Raw genomic sequence first — 18,780 nt, 5'->3', positions numbered from 1 at the left:
ACTAAATTTTTATGCTTTAAATGTGTTGTCCCTTTAAGAAAAAGAATCTTTCTCGGCATACTCAGGAAAAATCAAACTATGATGCTAAGGGTTGATTTCAAGACATGAAATAATACTCTACAATGATCATTATGCTGATAACTCATAGTCATTAAATGGAATAGTAAAGCTTCTTTAAAATATTTAATACTTGGTAAATACATATAGAAAAATTATAATTATATATACTCATTTGCGTAATATTCCTTTTAATTAAGGTAAATCTTCCAATGAATTGAAATGGCTTGTTAATTTTGGCTTAAAGAAACTATGCATCTTCTCTTCAATCTTATTACATTGAGAAATACAGTATATAAGTTAGATTTTAGTGCATCACAGCCACCTCAAAAGTTAGTGGTTTCAACAAAAGACCCTGAATAGGCACAGCAATCTTGAGAAAGAAGAACAAAGTTGGAGGAAATCAGGCTACTTGATATCAAACTATACCACAAGGCCAGAGCAATCCAAACAGCAAGGTACTGGCATAAAAACAGACATGTGGGTCAATGGGACAGAATAGAGAGGCCAGAAATAAACCCACACCTATATGGTCAATAAACCTATGACAAAGCAGGCAAGCAAATACAATAAGGTAAAGATAGTTTTTCAATGAATGGTGTTAGGAAAATTGAATAGATACATGAGAAAAAAAGAGAAACTAAACCACTTTCTTACACCATATACAAGAATAAACTCAAAATGGATTAAAGACTTAAATTTAAGACTCAAAACCATAAAACTCTTAGAAGAAAATATAGGCTGTAAAACCTCTGACACTGATCTAGCGATATTTTTTTATATATCTCCTCAGGCAAGAGAAACAAACAACAAAATAAACAAATGGGACCACATCAAATAAAAAAGTTTTTGCACAGCAATGGAAACCATCAACAAAATGAAAAGACAACCTACTGAATGGGAGAACATATTCACCAATGATACATGTGGTAAGGATTTAATATTCAAAATTGATGAATAACTCATACAACTCAACACCAAAAAAACAAACAAGTCAATTTTAAAAAGGACAGAGAACCTAAATAGATATTTCTCTGAAAAGGACACGCAGATGCAATGACATATGAAAAGATGCTCAAGGTAATTAATGATCAGAGAAATGCAAATTAAAACCACAATGAGATATTACCTCACACCTGTCAGGATGGCTACCATCAACAAATCCACAAACAAGTGCTGGTGAGGATGTGGCGAAAAGGGAACCCTCATGTTCTGTTGGTGGGAATGCAGATTGGTGCAGCCATTGTGGAAAATAGTATGGAGGTTCCTCAAATATTAAAAATTTAACTGCCTTATGATCCAGCAATTCCACTTCTGGGTATATAGTCAAAGAAACCCAAAACAGTAATTCAGAAAGAATATATGCACCCCTATGGTCACTGGAGCATTATTTACAATAGCCAAGCTATGAAAGTAACCCAAGTGCCCAACAATAAACAAGTGGATAAAAAAGTGGTGGTACATATATACAATGGAATATTACTTGGCCATAAAAAAAGAATGAAATCTTATCATTTTCAACGGCATGGATGGACCTGGAGGGTATTATGCTAAGTGAGACAAGTCAGGCAGAGAGAGACAAATATCACATGATTTCGCTTATATGTGGACTCTAAAGAACAAAATAGATGAATAAACAAAATTGAAGCAGACTCGTAGATACAGAGAACAGAATGATGGCTGCCAGAGGAGAGAGGAGTTGGGGGGTTGGGTGAGAAAGGTGAAGGGATTAAGAAGTACAAATTGGTAGTTGTTACAAAATAGTCATGAGAATGTAAAGTACAGAATAGGGAATATAGTCAGTAATATTGTAATAGCCATGTACACTGCCAGGTGGATACTGAAAATATTGGGAGGGAGTGACACTTTGTAAAGTATATGATACTTCATACCTGAAAGTAATACAAAATAATATTGAATGTAAACTGTAATTAAAAAACAAAATTAAAAAAATAATAATTTTTTAAAAGTTAGTGGTTTCAAGCAACAATAATTTTATTATTTCATCTGAAATAATGGATTAGCTGAGCAGCTTTTCTTGTCTGGACTGTGTCAGTTGAAGCTGCATGGTCTAGGATGGCCTTAGGCAGTTGGCTCAATATCACCTGGGTTGATGGAGATGAACTGACTATCTTCATCCAATAGGAGAGCCTGGGCTTGTTCACACGCCACATCTCTCTCATCATTCAGCCCATTAACATGGACTCGTTCAGTTGTGGCAGAGTTCCCAAGAGCAGCAGGAAAAAGTCCCAATGTGCAGTCTTTTTCCAGGTTCAGCTTATGTCACCTTTGATAACATCCTTTTGTCCAAAGAAATCTCATGACCAAGCCCAGATTCAAGAGGCAGAAAAATGTATTCCACCTCTTGATGGATAAAAGTGCAAAGTCACATTACCAAGGGCTGGATGTGTAAAAGGGTAGAAGAATTTCTGGTCATTTTTGCAATTTATCACAGCAGACATATTTCATGTAATATTTGGGTATAATTTTTTAAGGCTAGTCTAATCATTTAGAGTTAGCTAAGTTTCCTAAGCTAGTTTTATGGGAGAGATTATTATTATTTCCACAAATTATTTAAGGTTATGAAAATATAGACATATGTGTTAAACTAATTGAATTATTAATATGGTTTTAAAAATATCTCTTGTGAACTGGAGGGAGTGTTGCAAATCATGTGAACTTAGTGACTCCACCTACCCTATCTCAATAAAACTGTAAATGCTAATCTCTCTGACAAACATCTGATTTCAGTGCTGATTGTGTTGCTTTGTAAAACCAAGTTAAATGTAATTTCCAAGACCCTTAATTGACTTTAAGACCTTGGGCTAGTATTAAATTAATAAATGAGCAATTCCTCTAATTAAAGTAAAAGCTCAACAAGTTATATGTATCATCTTATAATATGCTGATAAATTAGTATTTTAAAGCTAAAGTTGCAGGCTTTAATTGGCCATTAACCATATGTTTATGTAAGTTTATGTAAACTTATACCCAAATCATTTGATAAATAAAGATTTGGCATGGTAAAGAATAGAGGACCGATCATTCAAAATTGATCTTGAAGTATTTAATCTTTTCTTAAAAAGAGATAACGAATTATTCTCTGTATTCTGCCCACATAGCAGAGTTTCCTTAACTTACCAGAATTCTCTCACCTGAGATCCTGCTAAGTTTTCATCATACTTATGAATTATTTAATAAACAATAAAAGTTTCCCACTTCTGAAAGAACTAAAGTTACATTATTATGTTACCTTCTGCAATGTTATTTTAATATGTTTTATTCTAATAGTAATCAAGACTGATAATTTACCTATGATTTATGCTCATATATTGACATAGTGGTAAATGTCCTCTCATCAATCTTTTTGATATTTATTGCCTTTCCCAAGTTCAAGTACCAAATTCCAAATTAGAAAACTGCTCAGATGTCTTTTATACCTTCGCTCTCTTGTGGAGTAACATTTTCTCATTTACTTTCTAAAAGAGAGGTGGCTAGGAATAATTAGGTAGTTTTGGTATTCACCATATGTTAATTAGATCAACACTATTGTGTGTGAGAGAGCCACTCTATTTGTCAAACTAACAACTACAGTACAGGAAAAGCTGTCAAATCAATAAAGAAGCTGAGCCTCCTCTGGGTCAATTATGTTCTAGTAAGATGTTATTAATATGAACATGTTATATATGCTCTCAGGACTCAGGATGAATAGAAGCATTCTTTTGTTCATGTGCAAAGCCTGGCACAAGGTTGCTAAAATAAATAGATTCTGTAAAGTATTTTGTTTCTGCACTTGTAAGAGTCTTCTCAGCTGGTGTCACATTTTACATACATTTGACTATATAGCTCAGAGGCTGGGCAGGTTTTTCAATGCCATCAATGTTCATTTGTTTGCATACTTGGTGTAATCATTACCTTGATTCTCTCTAAGGAATTTTTAATTATTCTCAAAAAGGAGTTTTCATATTTTTTGTGACTGTTATAAAATTAGTCAAGACCAGTCAGTCTTATTGTCAACAAGTGGGCCCTGCTTTCTTCCCCGTCCATGTTGGCTTAAAAGCCATGCTCTATACGGTATAAAAAAGAAATTATGTGTTTTTGGAGGAAGCATCAAATGGATAATGGTTTCAGTAAAGGACTATATCAGCCATTGTTGATGCTTGGTATGGAAGGGCATGAACTGATGTTTCCAGGGTTCCCAGTGTAATCGACATTGCCACCATAAGCAGGTCCCTGTCAGACTGTACTAGAGAACTACATCAGCATTTCCAAACACCTTTGGTCCAGGACCTGATGACTTCCTGCAAGCAGACCGCTGATTCAGGCTATGATGGGACAGGAATTAATTATGCATGATTAAGTGAAACTAGCAATAGGAGGTTAATTGGTATTTTTATTGAAATATTAATGGTATTGTTCCAAATAATGTTCCAAATTCTGGTGATTGTATGAAACAAATTTTTTTCTTTCTTTTTTATCCATGGTGAACCCTCTTTTTAGTAAAATAAACTTGTACAAACAGGAATAAAACAGTTTTTTCACTGTAGCTTGTTCAAATTGACCACTCAAGATTCATAAAAGATATTCTACAAGAGCTCTACAAATTTCAGTCATTTCCAAGACATGATTTATAATTTATGATTTAGGCTTTGACAAGGAGGAGCTTTCTGTCATCACCCTCCACTAACACGATAACTAAGAGTAGCAGAGTTGTCCTAAAATCAATTTTTTGAGACAAGCTCCCAACAAAAGAAAGTGGGTATTGTTCCATAACCAACAACTTCTGGGGTTTTTTAAACAAAATTGACCCGAAGTCATCCAATCAGAATTTTTGATGGTCAAATAATAATTTGAACTACATATGCAGCTTCTCTGATTATTCTGTAAACCAAGTTGAAAACTAGATTTCCTTTCATGACTTCATTACAAAAGCCTTCACTCAGCAATCAGAATTATTGGGGATTTATTATTTTCAATACACCAAAATGATTTATTTTAGTAGAATTGTAGTTGTGTGTGTTTGTATACATAGAGATAGGGGTACAACTTCTGACTATATGAAAATCAATAGTCCAACATTTCTTCAATGTTGAATCCAACTTTGCCAGATTTTCCCTTTGTTTTAGGCACAACAATGCCTCCAAAGGTGCTCATGTACTAATCCCCAGGACCTGTGAATATGTTAGGTTATATAACCAAAGGGAATTCAGGTTGTAGATTGATTAAGGTTGCTAATCAGCTGACCTTTCGATGAGGAGATTTCCCTGATTATGGGTTCTGCTTCTTTGGAGAACACTGACAATGCAGAAGGGGAAAGACTCTCTACCTATTGAAGGATGGCACACCAAGTGTGTGTAAAGAAAGATAAAATGATTCTAGTCATCTTTGGAGATTAGTTAAAATAAACGTCATCTATGTAAAATGGTTTGCTCTATTTTTTTGCAGAGCTACAGCACTCTGTGCTCCTCTGTTATGCCTTTCACTACCTGCCTGTACAATTTGATTACTTGTCTATCTTTATTACTGGATTTTTATTACTTTAAAGGTAGGAATCGAGTCTCATTTATCCTTATGTTCCTAGCACCTTGACTCAATATAGTATTTAATAATATTTTTGGATGAAAAATGTACATTATATGCATAAATTTTTTACTGAGATTTTATAAACTTTATTAATTCCCTCTCATCTCCTACTTACTTACCTTATACCTTCCATGACAAATACACTACTGTTTCTTTAGGACAGCATGCCCACCTTCAAGATCTCCAAATAATCCAGAATATGGAACCAATAACATACAATTATTGTTGCGCAGCATCTGTCCTTCATTTGAGCAAAAGGAAGATAACCTAGTTCTAATTAACATCATCCCATAGAAAATTTGATAAGATAAATTTTAAATTATAAAATTGTTTTTATACTTAGAAAATTTAAAAATCACATTCTCTAAACAGACATAAACTAAAAATCTGTTTATGAAAGAATAACATATTCTTTCACGTTGATTTTGTGCTGAATGTGATGCTTTTTATATCTGGAGATATTAACATGTCCAGAGCACAGAACTCTCAGGTGGTGTAAAGAGAACCTGTACTCATACTTCTCAGAAAGATTGCATCTGGGTTAACATCCCTCACTCCTACTTCACTCCCTCCCCTCCTCACTGTTTGAGCTCTGCAGCTCTAACAAAGGAAAGACAATTTCAGAGCTTTGGAAGGGCCCAAACTTTCCTTTTCCAAGGACAATACTGGCAACTTTCCAGAAACCTGGAGGCCATGGCTCATCTGCAAATCATGTACATACATTTGCATGAATTTTATTTTGATTAGTAGCCTCAACCCATAATGATACTTAGGATGAATGAAGCATTTTACATATATGAATAAATGAAGATGATTTAGCAGTCTTACTGCTCATGGCTATGTTTTTCCTATTCCTCTAACTCTAACTCTCCTCACCCATCTCCTTCTTGTTAGTCCCCTTTAAATCTAGAGTGGGTGTTACTTTTCTTTTTTTAACTTATTATTCTGTATAGGGGTGAGAAAAAGTTGCTCTGCTTGTGTATTTTATTGATCCATTTAACTAGAACTACTATGACCAAAATCACAGCCATTGGGAAACCACACAGGGAAAGAAACTGACCGACATTGACAAAATGGGTCATCTTGTCTACTGAGTCTCTTCAGTGAATATGCACATGGGACACAAATATCTTCATATCTTGTTTCCGTTCTCCTAACTTTTCCTCAAACATCTTTTTCACCAGTTTTCCAATTGCATTTCTTCCAAGTCTGTAAGTGTCTCTCCTTCTAGGCTAAAATGACAGTAGTTGTCCAACTTACAGTTCTGCCTTTGGGAGGTTTCCTTTCACCACTGTTCCTCAAGGCCATGCCAGAGCAGGGCTGTAATGCTTAGTCAGACAATACTGGGTACCAGCATATCCAGCAAAACCATTGGTGCTATGGACTCAATATTTATGTTCCCCCAAAATTCATATGTTGAAATCCTATTTCCCAAGGTAATGCTATAAGGAGGTGGGGTCTTTGGGAGGTCATGAGAGCAGAGGAATGAAATTGGTGCCTTCAAAAAAGAGGCCCCACAGAGATCCCTCACCCTTCCACTATGAGAACACAGTGAAAATACAGCCCTGTCTGAACCAGGCAGAGGGCCTTCAGAATACAATGAATCTCCCAGTGACTTGCTCTTGTACTTGCCAGCCTCCAGAACTATAATAAACACATTTGTGGTTTTTAATTTATCCAGTCTATGGTACTCTGTTATAGAAGCTCAAAATGGACTAAGACAATTGGTAAACAAGGATTGAAATTTTTCTTCCTCAGTCTCTTGGACATAGGGAACTCCCCAGAAGGCTGTGAGTATGGATTGAAAAAAGGGAGGCAGGATTAGTGGACATGGGCATCTGGACCACTTGATCCTGCAACTTAATTGTGCCACAAAGCAAACTGCAAAAGTGTTTTTCTTACTCCAAAATATCTTGTGGAAATCCCTCAATACCCTTGGCATAGTTCCATTTTATTCGTTATAGCAGCTTCATTATGTTTCATGGTTTGGGTATATAACACCTTATTCAGTCATTTCCCTATTGATAATTATTCATTTTACTTTCAGTTTTGTCCTACAAGCATTGTTCAGATAAATACCGTTGAGCATATGTCGAAAATGGTGCTTTTGTTTCTAGCAGATAGATGTGAAAGAGAAGGATTATTGGGTAATAAACTGATGAACAAAATAGAAACAGAGGCATGGATACATGGAACAGACTGACAGCTGTCAGAGGTGTGGAGGGGCGAGTGACCAGATGAAAGAAGGTGAAAGGATTAGCCAAAGAACATATATGCTTAACCCATAGACACAGACGACAGTGTGGTGATGGCCAGAGGGAAGGGGCGGGAATAAGGGGGTTAAGGTTGGGGGGGAGGAAACGGGGACATCTGTATGAGTATAAATAATACAAATAAAGTAAAAAATAATAATGTATTGCTCTAAGTTTAAATACTAATTTCAAAAAAAAACCCAAAACTTTTCAAAATAGCTGTTATAGTTCACATTTCTATCAGGATCGTGGGTGAGTACCTTTTTTCCTATATCCATCCCAGCAGTGGGTATTATGTTGCTTTTAGATTTTTGCCAGTTGAATGTAACTTTGACTACTGGTTATCTAAATCATCATGAATTTTCATGTAATAACTATTTGGATTTGCTTTAAGTGAATTATCTACTCATGTGCTTTGACCAGGATTTTATTATTATGGGTTTTCTTTTCAATTTTTAAATTATTTGTGTAGTATAGATCAGCGATTTTCAACTGGTATGCCACATGAATTTTTTAAAACATGCAATCCTTGACTATTTAGTCAGAAACACTGACCTCTTTTCCCTTAGACTGTCAAATTTTTAAAAAATGAAACAGCCTCACACAGCAATAGCCATCCGGTGTGAATGAATCAAAATTAGACCTTTTTTTTTTTTTTTGGCAGATTGGTAAAAAATACAATATATTTTTTGGTGTGGTGCAGAATTTTAGTAATTAGTTTATATGTGCCATGATATGGAAAAGGTTGAAAATCACTGTTATAGATACTAATCCTTTGTCATCTGTTTACAAATATCTTCTGATCCCATATATCCTTTAATTAATTTTTCCCAATAAATTGTTATCAAAATTTTACATTTTAATGGAAACAGTTTTGTCTGCTTTCCTTTTCTTGTAGAGCTTTTGGGTTTCTAGTTTAAAATTTCTCTTCCTTAACTGTACATGTTTAATCCTAAATTTCCTTGAAATATTATAACTGTCAGGAATATTTTAACATCTAAGAATATTAGAAAGATGTTTAGATGGAGACGGAGAAAATGATGTTTGCATCAGTGATATTACACCAAAATATATGCCCCATATATGCTTCTATTCTGCTCACAGCAATGCGCCTAGTGTCCAAGGCAGTGCTTGGTCCAAAGGACGGACTAAATGAATCTCTGTTGAATAAGTGGTGATGTTTGGGGTTTTGTAGTATTTGAGGCATGAACTGGAAAATCATGCCCTGAATAACTGAACCTTTTGGGGGTGAGGAGGTGTGGCTGCACATCCCTGCCCTGTCGTCCTCAATACTGGGTACCATGTTAGGAAATTGTGCACATTGGTAGAAATTGTAGTTGCTTCCCTCTGCTAGCTTACAACTTTTTTAGGTACCAAGACACACATACTTACACATACACATACATGCCCACAAAAGCATATGTGTTCAGTTTCATAACAATGTGTAAATAAAATAGATAAGTTTTTATAGATGTAACATTTCATCATGACAATTTATAATAAATGAGTAGCATGTAATATCTTATTCAGAGAGCAGAGATTTCCTGAGTCTGTAGATTTAAGAGTAAAATTCAAGAAGGAATTTGAAGCCAAGAAAAATATTCAAGAAGATTTAAGAGTAAGATCCAAGGAGGAATTTGAAGCCAAAAAGAAAAGGCAGAGAGTCCCTAGAGGTAAAAATAATAATAATTATATAAACAAAAATTTGTGGGTGGGAACTGCCATAATTCCAGAATAGGTTAGCTGAAAGCACAGGCTTTGCACTGAAGAGTAGGGATAATTCATGATTAGGTCTATCATTACTCTTCACATTAAACTACGCTCACTGCCATGTGTGTGAGGAGCACCCAGAATTTACTCCAGTCCTGTGTGCGGCAGACTGTGCCCTGCCTGCTGCTCCTTAGCTGTAGGTCTTTGGTTGAGTGTCATAGTCACCCAAAGAGCCAGATACACAGTCAGCAGAACACACTGGGATATCCCCACAGCCAAGATGATTCAAATTCCAGTTTACAGATAATATAAAAATCCAGGCAACCTCCCTCCCAGAATTAAAAATGTAAATTCTCCAGATCAGAACAAAATAAAGGAGTATGTTGTTCATCCATAGGACATTTATGTGAAATACAAAAAACTCTAAGTCCTTTGGTTAATTTATGGAACATCTGTTATTTTTCACTCATTCTTCAAGTTGAACTCATTTCAAAACAATGGAAAAATAGAGGAAAAAGTTGTTTATCCTTTCTTATCTTCTTTCTAGATATCTGCTGCCAATTTAATTCCCACTTTGAACCCTTTTGTGATCATCATGAGCAGCTAGGAGGACGTCTAATATAATGTTCTGAACGCGGTGTCCTTCCTATAATGTAGAATGTTTCATAATAGCAGTCTATTATGATATAAATAATTGTCTAAAACTTCAGTACAAAAAGCCCAAATCTGTGAAAGTACAATTAGATTGCCTAGGGACATAGCAAAATTAAATGAGACCTGGTTTGAACCTAGACATTTATTTGAAGTTTGGCCTGCAAACAACCAACAAGAGAATGAAATACAGGGGTGTACATAAAATAGAATCACACTGCACTATCAAAGGAAGCTCCTGAGCTGGTTCTGGGTCCCCAAGTAGTTGGGTATTAGCTTTGCAAACTGCTCAAAATTTACAGCGTTTCCTCAAAACAGCTTTTAGATCAAACTATAATACCTGGACAAATGTCATTTATTTTTGGATGTTGGTTGATTTATAAATGAAAATAGTAAATATTTAGGTAATGTCTTTAAATTGAAGTTAAGATGTATATTGAGGTTATTATATTTTAGAGTTTCCCTCCCATCTAGACACCATTGCATGCAAAAAGCAATCTCAAATTTTCAAAAATAGCACTTGGAGGTATATAGCTTTAAATATCACTACATTATATGTTTTTGTACAACAAACCTGTGTGTATATTTTAGATATAATTATCAGATCCTGCTTTTAGAATGCTGACTACTGTCAGTAAACCCTTGAAAGTAAATAAGAAGCCATAATCAGATCTGAAAGAAAACTTAATGGTCATCTAGGCCTCATTTTAGGGATGAGCCAATTGTGACCCTAAGAAGTTAGAGGGTTGGCCTCTGTCTTAAAGTCATGAGAGGCAAGGGAGAAACAAGATTCCTTGGAAATCCCAAGAGAGTGATTTTTCTGCCTAGAATAGGAGTCATCGGGTTTGAAACAGGACCTCTTGCTGGGAGTCAGTTGGAGTTGGGTGGTTCGCCAAGACCAGACCATTGACAAAAGTAAGTTTATTTTCAAGAGTAACTTCTCTCTCTTATTCTCTTTTATTTTTTTAATTTATCTTTATTGTTGAAAGTATTACAGATGTCCTCTTTTTCCCCCATTGACCCCTTCTAACCCCTTTCTGTACCCCCACATCCCCAGGCCTTCACCACACTATTGTCTGTGTCCCTGGGTTATGCATATATTCATATAAGGTCTTTGCTTAATCTCTCCCCACCCACCCACCCCTTCCTTCCCTCTGAGATTCACCAGTCTGTTACATGCTTCTATGTCTCTGGATCTGTTTTGTTCATCAGTTTATTTTGTTCTTTAGATTCCACACATAAGTGAGATCATGTAATACTTGCCTTTCTCTGACTGGCTTATTTTGCTTAGCAAAATACTCTCCAGGTCCCTTCATGCTGTCCCAAAGGGTAAGAGACAGCATGGAAGGACCTTGAGAAAAGAAGGATCTTACTCTCTTTTAATGACCTTCATTTCTTTTCCCTAAATATTGTCCACTATGACAAGTTATCAAATGGGAAGACTTTCCATTTCTCTGGGTGGGAAATAAAGTCAGGTGCATATTCCCCCAAACTAGCTAAATTGGTGTACATTTAGTAGTTGACAGATTTTAAAGAAATAAGCATAGATAAATTTCTCTTGCAATTTAAACCAAGTTGTTTCTTTTGAATTGTTGACTTTCTGCTTTGCCAATACTTCTTATCAAAAATGCTTTTGACAAGCAAAAGTAACTAAAATGTTTTGTCTTCTTTAGCTTTTCTTTCCCTTGTTCTATCATTCAATCTAAAAATTTAATCTGAGAACCATTGAAAATGGTTTCAATCTTTTGTCTTACAAATTATGCTACATGGAGTAACCATTTATAAACTTCTTTGTGTAAGTTTCTCTAAACTACATATTACAAATGCGAGTGTTGAGTCAAAAAGTAAGACCATTTTAATTATGGTCAAAACATCTATGAAAATTCCAGCTATTTACATCTCTGCAAACAATACATGAAAGTACCTGTTAGCCCATCAGACATTCACATATACACGTTAACACAGTATATTTTCTCTCATCATGAGTGTTTGACCTATTTTCCTTTTTTTATGACATTGGATTCTTTTTCAATATTTTGTCCATTTTCCTAAATGTCCATTTAAAGAACTACTTAAATATATTACAGTCAACAAAATAATAGGCAACCATTACTAGAAATCAGGCAATTCAACATGACTTAATACGGGAAAACCTCCAATATACAGTTAATTTAAAAAAAATATGTCAAATAGTGTGTACAACATACTAACATTAATTTTCTCAAAAATATACATACATCTATGCTTGTGTGTGCAGTGATATGTAGAAAACCAGCAAGCATGTTTGCACCTGAGAAGGCATATGCTGGACTTACAGACAGGGACAGGAGAACAACATTTTTTACACAACATATCACTGGGTAACTGATTAGTTTTGTTTTTAACCATACATATGTGTTAGCAAGTTAAACAAAAATAGAAATATCTGAAAACCAGAAAAAAAAAATAGTAAATGAAAATAACAGGGAGCACGGGAGGGTGACATCACAAGAGCTGTCAGTGAATCGTTCCCCAAACAGCCAGTGGAGGCTGAAAACACAATTGTTGGTTGTAACTGTCAATGAACAGCCAGAGGGCAACATGATCAGGACCTGCTGTGTTGGCATCCACCCCTTGGGTGACTGGTAATTTCATTTTCCCCTGGTACACTTTCCCTCTCCCTTGCAGGAACCCTGAGGCATATAAGTGGCACAAAGAGTTTCTCCAAGGCCCAGTTAGCAGTGAGCCTTCCTCAGAGAGGCAAAGCAGAAAACAAGAACAAAACGAAATCTAACTCATGGGCCATAATATTTATCACTGTGAGTTCCTAGAAATCATGTAAGACTCTGAAATATATTTTTGCATAAGATGAACATCATAATTAGAGTATGAATTATTCACTTATGTATTTTTATAACAGAAATCAGTAAGAATTTACAAAGAATTTTAAGCATGTATGACAAATGAAATCGCCTATAATCCCACCTTACAGGTAAATCAAAACTAACATTTTGATTTATATATATATATAAATGCATACATTACATATTTTGCATGCTCTGTATGCTTTTTAAATTTTTGCATGATTATGTATATTTTTTATATATGTATTGCATTTATTTTTACATACCTGGAATAATGCTTTTAAAAAATGATTTTTACAAATAGATACAACTGGTTATCTCAGGGAGCACTTTCAGAGGAAGTGAAATTTATGTTAAAGTCTGACGTATTTAGAATTTTTCTATTTTCTATAAGTATGATTATTGACTTTTCTTACTTTGGACAATGTTTGGCAGGTTTTGATAATAAGATATACTAGCTTTGTAAAGGCAATTTGGAAGCCTCTCTGTTGTTTGTGTGCCTGTGTGTGTGTGTGTGTGTGTGTGTGTGTGTGTGTGTGTGTGTAAAACAATGTAGAGAGCACAGCAATGAAAGTTTAAATATTTTATGCCGGAAAAATTTTTGATAGATTTTTACAACTTCTTCCAAGGTTGTTTTTATATTTAGTTATCTATTCCTTCTTGGCTTTAATAATGCGTATTTATCCATAACTTATCCAATTCAAGGAACTTGTCAAATATATACTTTTAATCTCCTCTTCAGTTTTCATACGTGCCCTCTTATTTTCAAAAGCTGGAGGAGACGGAGTGCTGATAAGTTGCTTTTGTTCTCTTTTACCTGATTGTAACTGTATATTTAACTTACTTTTCTTTACAACTTGCTTACTTACAACTAACAATTTACTTAGGTTTAAAATTCTACTCCTTCGTGTTAGCTGATTCTAGTGTCATCCTTATTACTCACTTACTCCTAAGTATTAATTCTCTAAATTCATGACTTAAATGTTTTTTATTTTCCTTCTTTTATTTTTAAATAATGAAGACTTTTAGAGATAGATTGCATTATTGATCCATACTGAACGTTATTTCATACAGCAAGGATATGTTTTATAAATCCCTAAAAACTTTAAACATTTGCAGTTTAAAAATTGTTTGATGCCACGTAAGTGTACTGGCCATATTGATTACAGAAAAATCTCCAAAGTACTATAAACACATAGAGAGTATAAATCATAGCACAAATATAATAAATGTGGTCCATATAAGATGAATACAGCAATGATAAATAACAAGGCAAAAATTATCAAAAAGTTTACCTTCTAAAACTTTAGAAGAACATTTGGGAATCAACTTTACTGTTGCACTAAAGTTCTTTACTATATTCATTAATAATGTATTTAAGCTTAAAACAGAGATCATACCTTCAACAAAAAAATACCTCCAGTAAACCTGAATATTATAATACCTCAGTAAAGAATTTTTCATAACATTTTTGGAGAGAATTCTAATATAATCTACTTCCATTTTCCAATTATTTTACTTTCCATATACACATACACATTTCTTAAATACATAATGTAAGTTCAGCTTTGAAAATAAAAATAAATGACATACAGCTGACTTGAGAATTGTGATTGAATGGATACATCACTAAAGCTCTCCTTTGCTGAAATATAGCTATTAAGGTTTTAATAAAACTGTTGACCATAACCATAAACCTTTGCCAAGAGCCTCAGTATGAAATGCTGTCTATTTGTTAGATGGTATTCAACATAATCTACTCAGGTCTTTAGCGAGCAAATAAGTAAAGGGACAAAATTTGACTGCAAGATTTTATTTGGTAATATAAAATAATCAGACTAAACAAATGGGTCATTGCAAGAACTAATTTGCACTGTTGCTATTTATACATTTATTAGATACATTTTATGTCTACTTTCTTAACTGTAGGCTCTTGATGGATTGGGGTCATGTTGTAAACAACTGACTTTCTTCTCTATGAACAGCTATTTTCAAAACAATTTTGAGACATACTATTCTGAGAATGAAATGTATGGTAAACAAAACAATATAAAATGAGAGAATTTATGGTAAAACTACATAGATTACATTTTAAAGAAAAAACTGCGGTTTTTTTTCTACCTTGGATTCTCTTACCTTTCTGTTTTAAACATGGATTCTTGTTAGTTGATAGCAAAAATTTGAAGAAACAACCTATTTGTAGTCAAAGAATCACTATTATGTCTTATAATATTGCTGGAATTATCAAATGTTTGCTACTTTACCTTTAATATGAGGTAGGTGAAACATAAACATTCATAGTCTTTTCTTAGCTTTTTCTGTTAGCCCTCAGGAATTAAAAGGAATTTATTTGAATGATGTTTACATTAATTATCATGATCAGGGCACTATTGTAAAAATTCATATAATGGACAGGCAATCATTAAATGTCAAAGCAGTTGTTTGCCATTTGTACTCAATAGAATTTTTAAAACATATAAATCTTTAAATGTGAGGCAAGAATGTTATTTAAATCAGAAGGGAGTGTTGCTTCTTCCTAATGCCCTTGTCAAACAACTGCTCTAAAATAGTACAAAATGTAATTCTGAAATGCCATAGATTAATAAGAGACATTCAAATCCTGCAGTGCAATTTGGTTTTTACCTCTGGTCATGACTTCCTTTTCCATAACCTTTGGTTTTGTTTCTTAATTCAAACAGGTGAGAATTGACAAATTTTCTTATGTAGTATAAATAACAAAGAGAAGATGGAAATTCACAATACAATAAGGAGGTGGAAAAGAATTATTCATTTATACTTAGTTTATGCACAACCCATTTTAATTATAATTTTTTACTAAATTCCAAAAAATTATGGGTCCACAAACTAGAAATTAAATTGTAGCCAAGAGTTTATTTCATAATAGATATAAATGTGGTAAGTAGGGAGACTAAATGGTTGTTCAGTATAGCATAAATTAAAGTATAATGTTGACATATACATAAGTGAGTTTAAATAAGATTTGATAGTGAAATAAATTCATGAAAAAGTTATCTTTAATCTTCTAGCAAATCTTTAAAGCCACAAGAAGGAATTGATATTTCAGTCTCTAGGTCAATTAACCATCTTCATTTTGTTTTTTAACAATGTTTTTATGGGTTATATATTACATTTTATATATACTTATATATGTCTATTATTTTTATATATATGACTATTATTCAACCCTTAAAAAAAGGTAATCCTGCCATTTGTGATGCTATGCATGGATGTGAAGGATATTATGCCAAGTGAAATAAGCCAGACACATAAAGCAAATATTGTATGCTCTTACTTATATGTGGAATCTAAAATAGTCATAAAGAATGTTTTACTGGAATATAGCCATGCGCTATGATCTACAGCTGCTTTAGTGCCATAATGCAGGGTTCAGCCACGTGACAGATTCTACAGCCCATAGAGCCTGAAATATTTACTACCTAGCCCTTTACAAGAAATATTAACTAACATCTGTTTTAGAGTGTTTAGTCTGCAGGTTTATCACATGAATTTTCACTTTTATGCTTGCTGTAATATAACATTTAATTATTTGGTCTAGATTATAGCTTTCTTGAAAGAATAAAACATGATAATAATTTTAAAAAGCAAACAAAGGTATCCAGCCCTGGCTGGTGGCTCAGTTGGTTGGAGCATCATCTCGTGCACCAAAAGGTTGCGGGTTTGATCCTTGGTCAGGGCACATAACGAAGGCAACAACTGATGTTTCTCTCTCTCTCTGTCCCTAAAGTCAATATACATATCGTTGGGTAAAGATTAAAAAAAATAAATAGACATCCAACTTGTCCTTGAAGGATTCTCTTCAAAAGTTATCCTTGAATGACTGAGTTACCTGATGTGTCAAGTTTATCAAACCTCATCATGTTTTCATATAAAACAGATTTCAGTTACATATAAAGCCAAATTTCAATAAATGATAAATAAGCACCTACAGTGTACATGGTGAGTAGAAGAGGGCAGTGGAAAAAAAGAGACAGATATAAGAGAAACTCAAGAAACCAAGGCAACAGCATCAGGAAATAGAATGAAGAACAATGAGAAACGGTAGGAGCCAAGGCCGTCTGACTTTCAACCCTAGGTGACTAGGAGGTTATGGTGCCTTTAGCAAATACAAAGCTCACAGCAAGTAAAAGCATGTTGGGGAGCATAATATAGTCAATCTTGGAAGTGCCATTTGGGGTACTCATGTGGTATCCAGCAAGAGGCATTCAACAAACAACTGTGAATATGACACTCAAGCTCAGGAAGCGCCTTTGGGTGTCATCCACTTTCAGATGATGGTTGAAGACAAAGAGAACATTAAAAACAAATATGAGTAAAGGAAAGAAATTTGGTAAAATGTATATAAGATCTGCTAGGAATAAGAGTTGATAGAAAGAATAAAAACAAATAAGTAGCTGGTGCAGTAGAAGAGCATGATGAAATGAGAGATTTTCAAGAAACAGGTCATCAATGCAGTATTGCTTGCAACAGAGAAGTTGAAGTACACAGACACATGGCCAGACCTGGAAGTGAGGGTGTCACTGTGAGTACTCACACCCAGGGAGGCAGGGCTCCCACAGCACTAGAGAGCCCTTCGAACCACGAGCACACTCACGGAGCATTGTAATAAAGACGACACAGGCAGCTCCTCTCAGGATTTGGCCTCATCTCTGGAAAAATGACCCCAAATGCTTTAATAACCCCAGAAACACTTTGGATCACGGCCTTCAGTGCTCCAAACAAAGGCAATTGAATCCCAGTGTTGTCAAAGTCTAGGGGTTACACTACTACCACAGGTGGCAGATGTTGGGAGGATCTGAACGACAGAAGAGCTTGAGAAAGAAAAGAAAAAATCAGACAACTTAACTTCTCAAATCTTTCCTTCAGGTCTCATAAATGCAATAAACTCTTCATTACAAAATGTAGTTTCCCAGTGACACTAAATATCCATTCTCTTCCTTTCCTTTATATTCCATTTTGCGTGAGGTACTTATAAATTAGTTCTGTATTTGTAGCAGTTGTAACTGATTGGTGAACCTTAGACAGTATTTCACAATTTATGCTCATATGTAAGTAGATATAGAACTGATATGCTTGAACACTAATATTGGTTTTTTATTGGCATCTAGATGGACATTGAATTCTAGAATGTCTAATAGTTGCATATTTACGAAGTTCTTCATTTAATAATGTATGATTTAATTAAATTTTCCAAAAAGCAAAGTCAAAATTTATAGATTTAAAATTTTTTTCTTAAAATGTTCATACTTATTAACTATGACTTTTCTTTAAGTTTAACAGATTTTTCATTTTAGAAGAAAAAACTGAACGTACATAAAAATAATTTTAATTTTTCATTCTTATATATATGTCATATTTTATTAAAATGTGCTCAAATTTTATAAATGTACATAATTGCATTTAATTTTTGATCTCTGATATTGAGAATGAGTATAAGTTGATATCTTGATAGAAATATAAAATAGAGGAGTAGGACTCAAAAAACTATTAAAGTCTGAAAAGATAAAAGAAAGAAAACCTTCAAAGAGAAGGATTGCTTAAATTTTTAAAAACAGGAAATAAGGAAAGGGAGATGACTTCTGCAGAGCATGGTTTACATAAAATTTATAAATAGAACATTATAAATTTTTTATTTTAAAAATACA

Source organism: Miniopterus schreibersii (genome assembly GCF_964146895.1).
Source record: "Miniopterus schreibersii genome assembly, chromosome: 5".
NCBI lineage: Eukaryota > Metazoa > Chordata > Mammalia > Chiroptera > Miniopteridae > Miniopterus > Miniopterus schreibersii.
The sequence above is the reverse complement of the archived record's forward strand: the minus strand, read 5'-3'. Positions refer to the sequence as shown.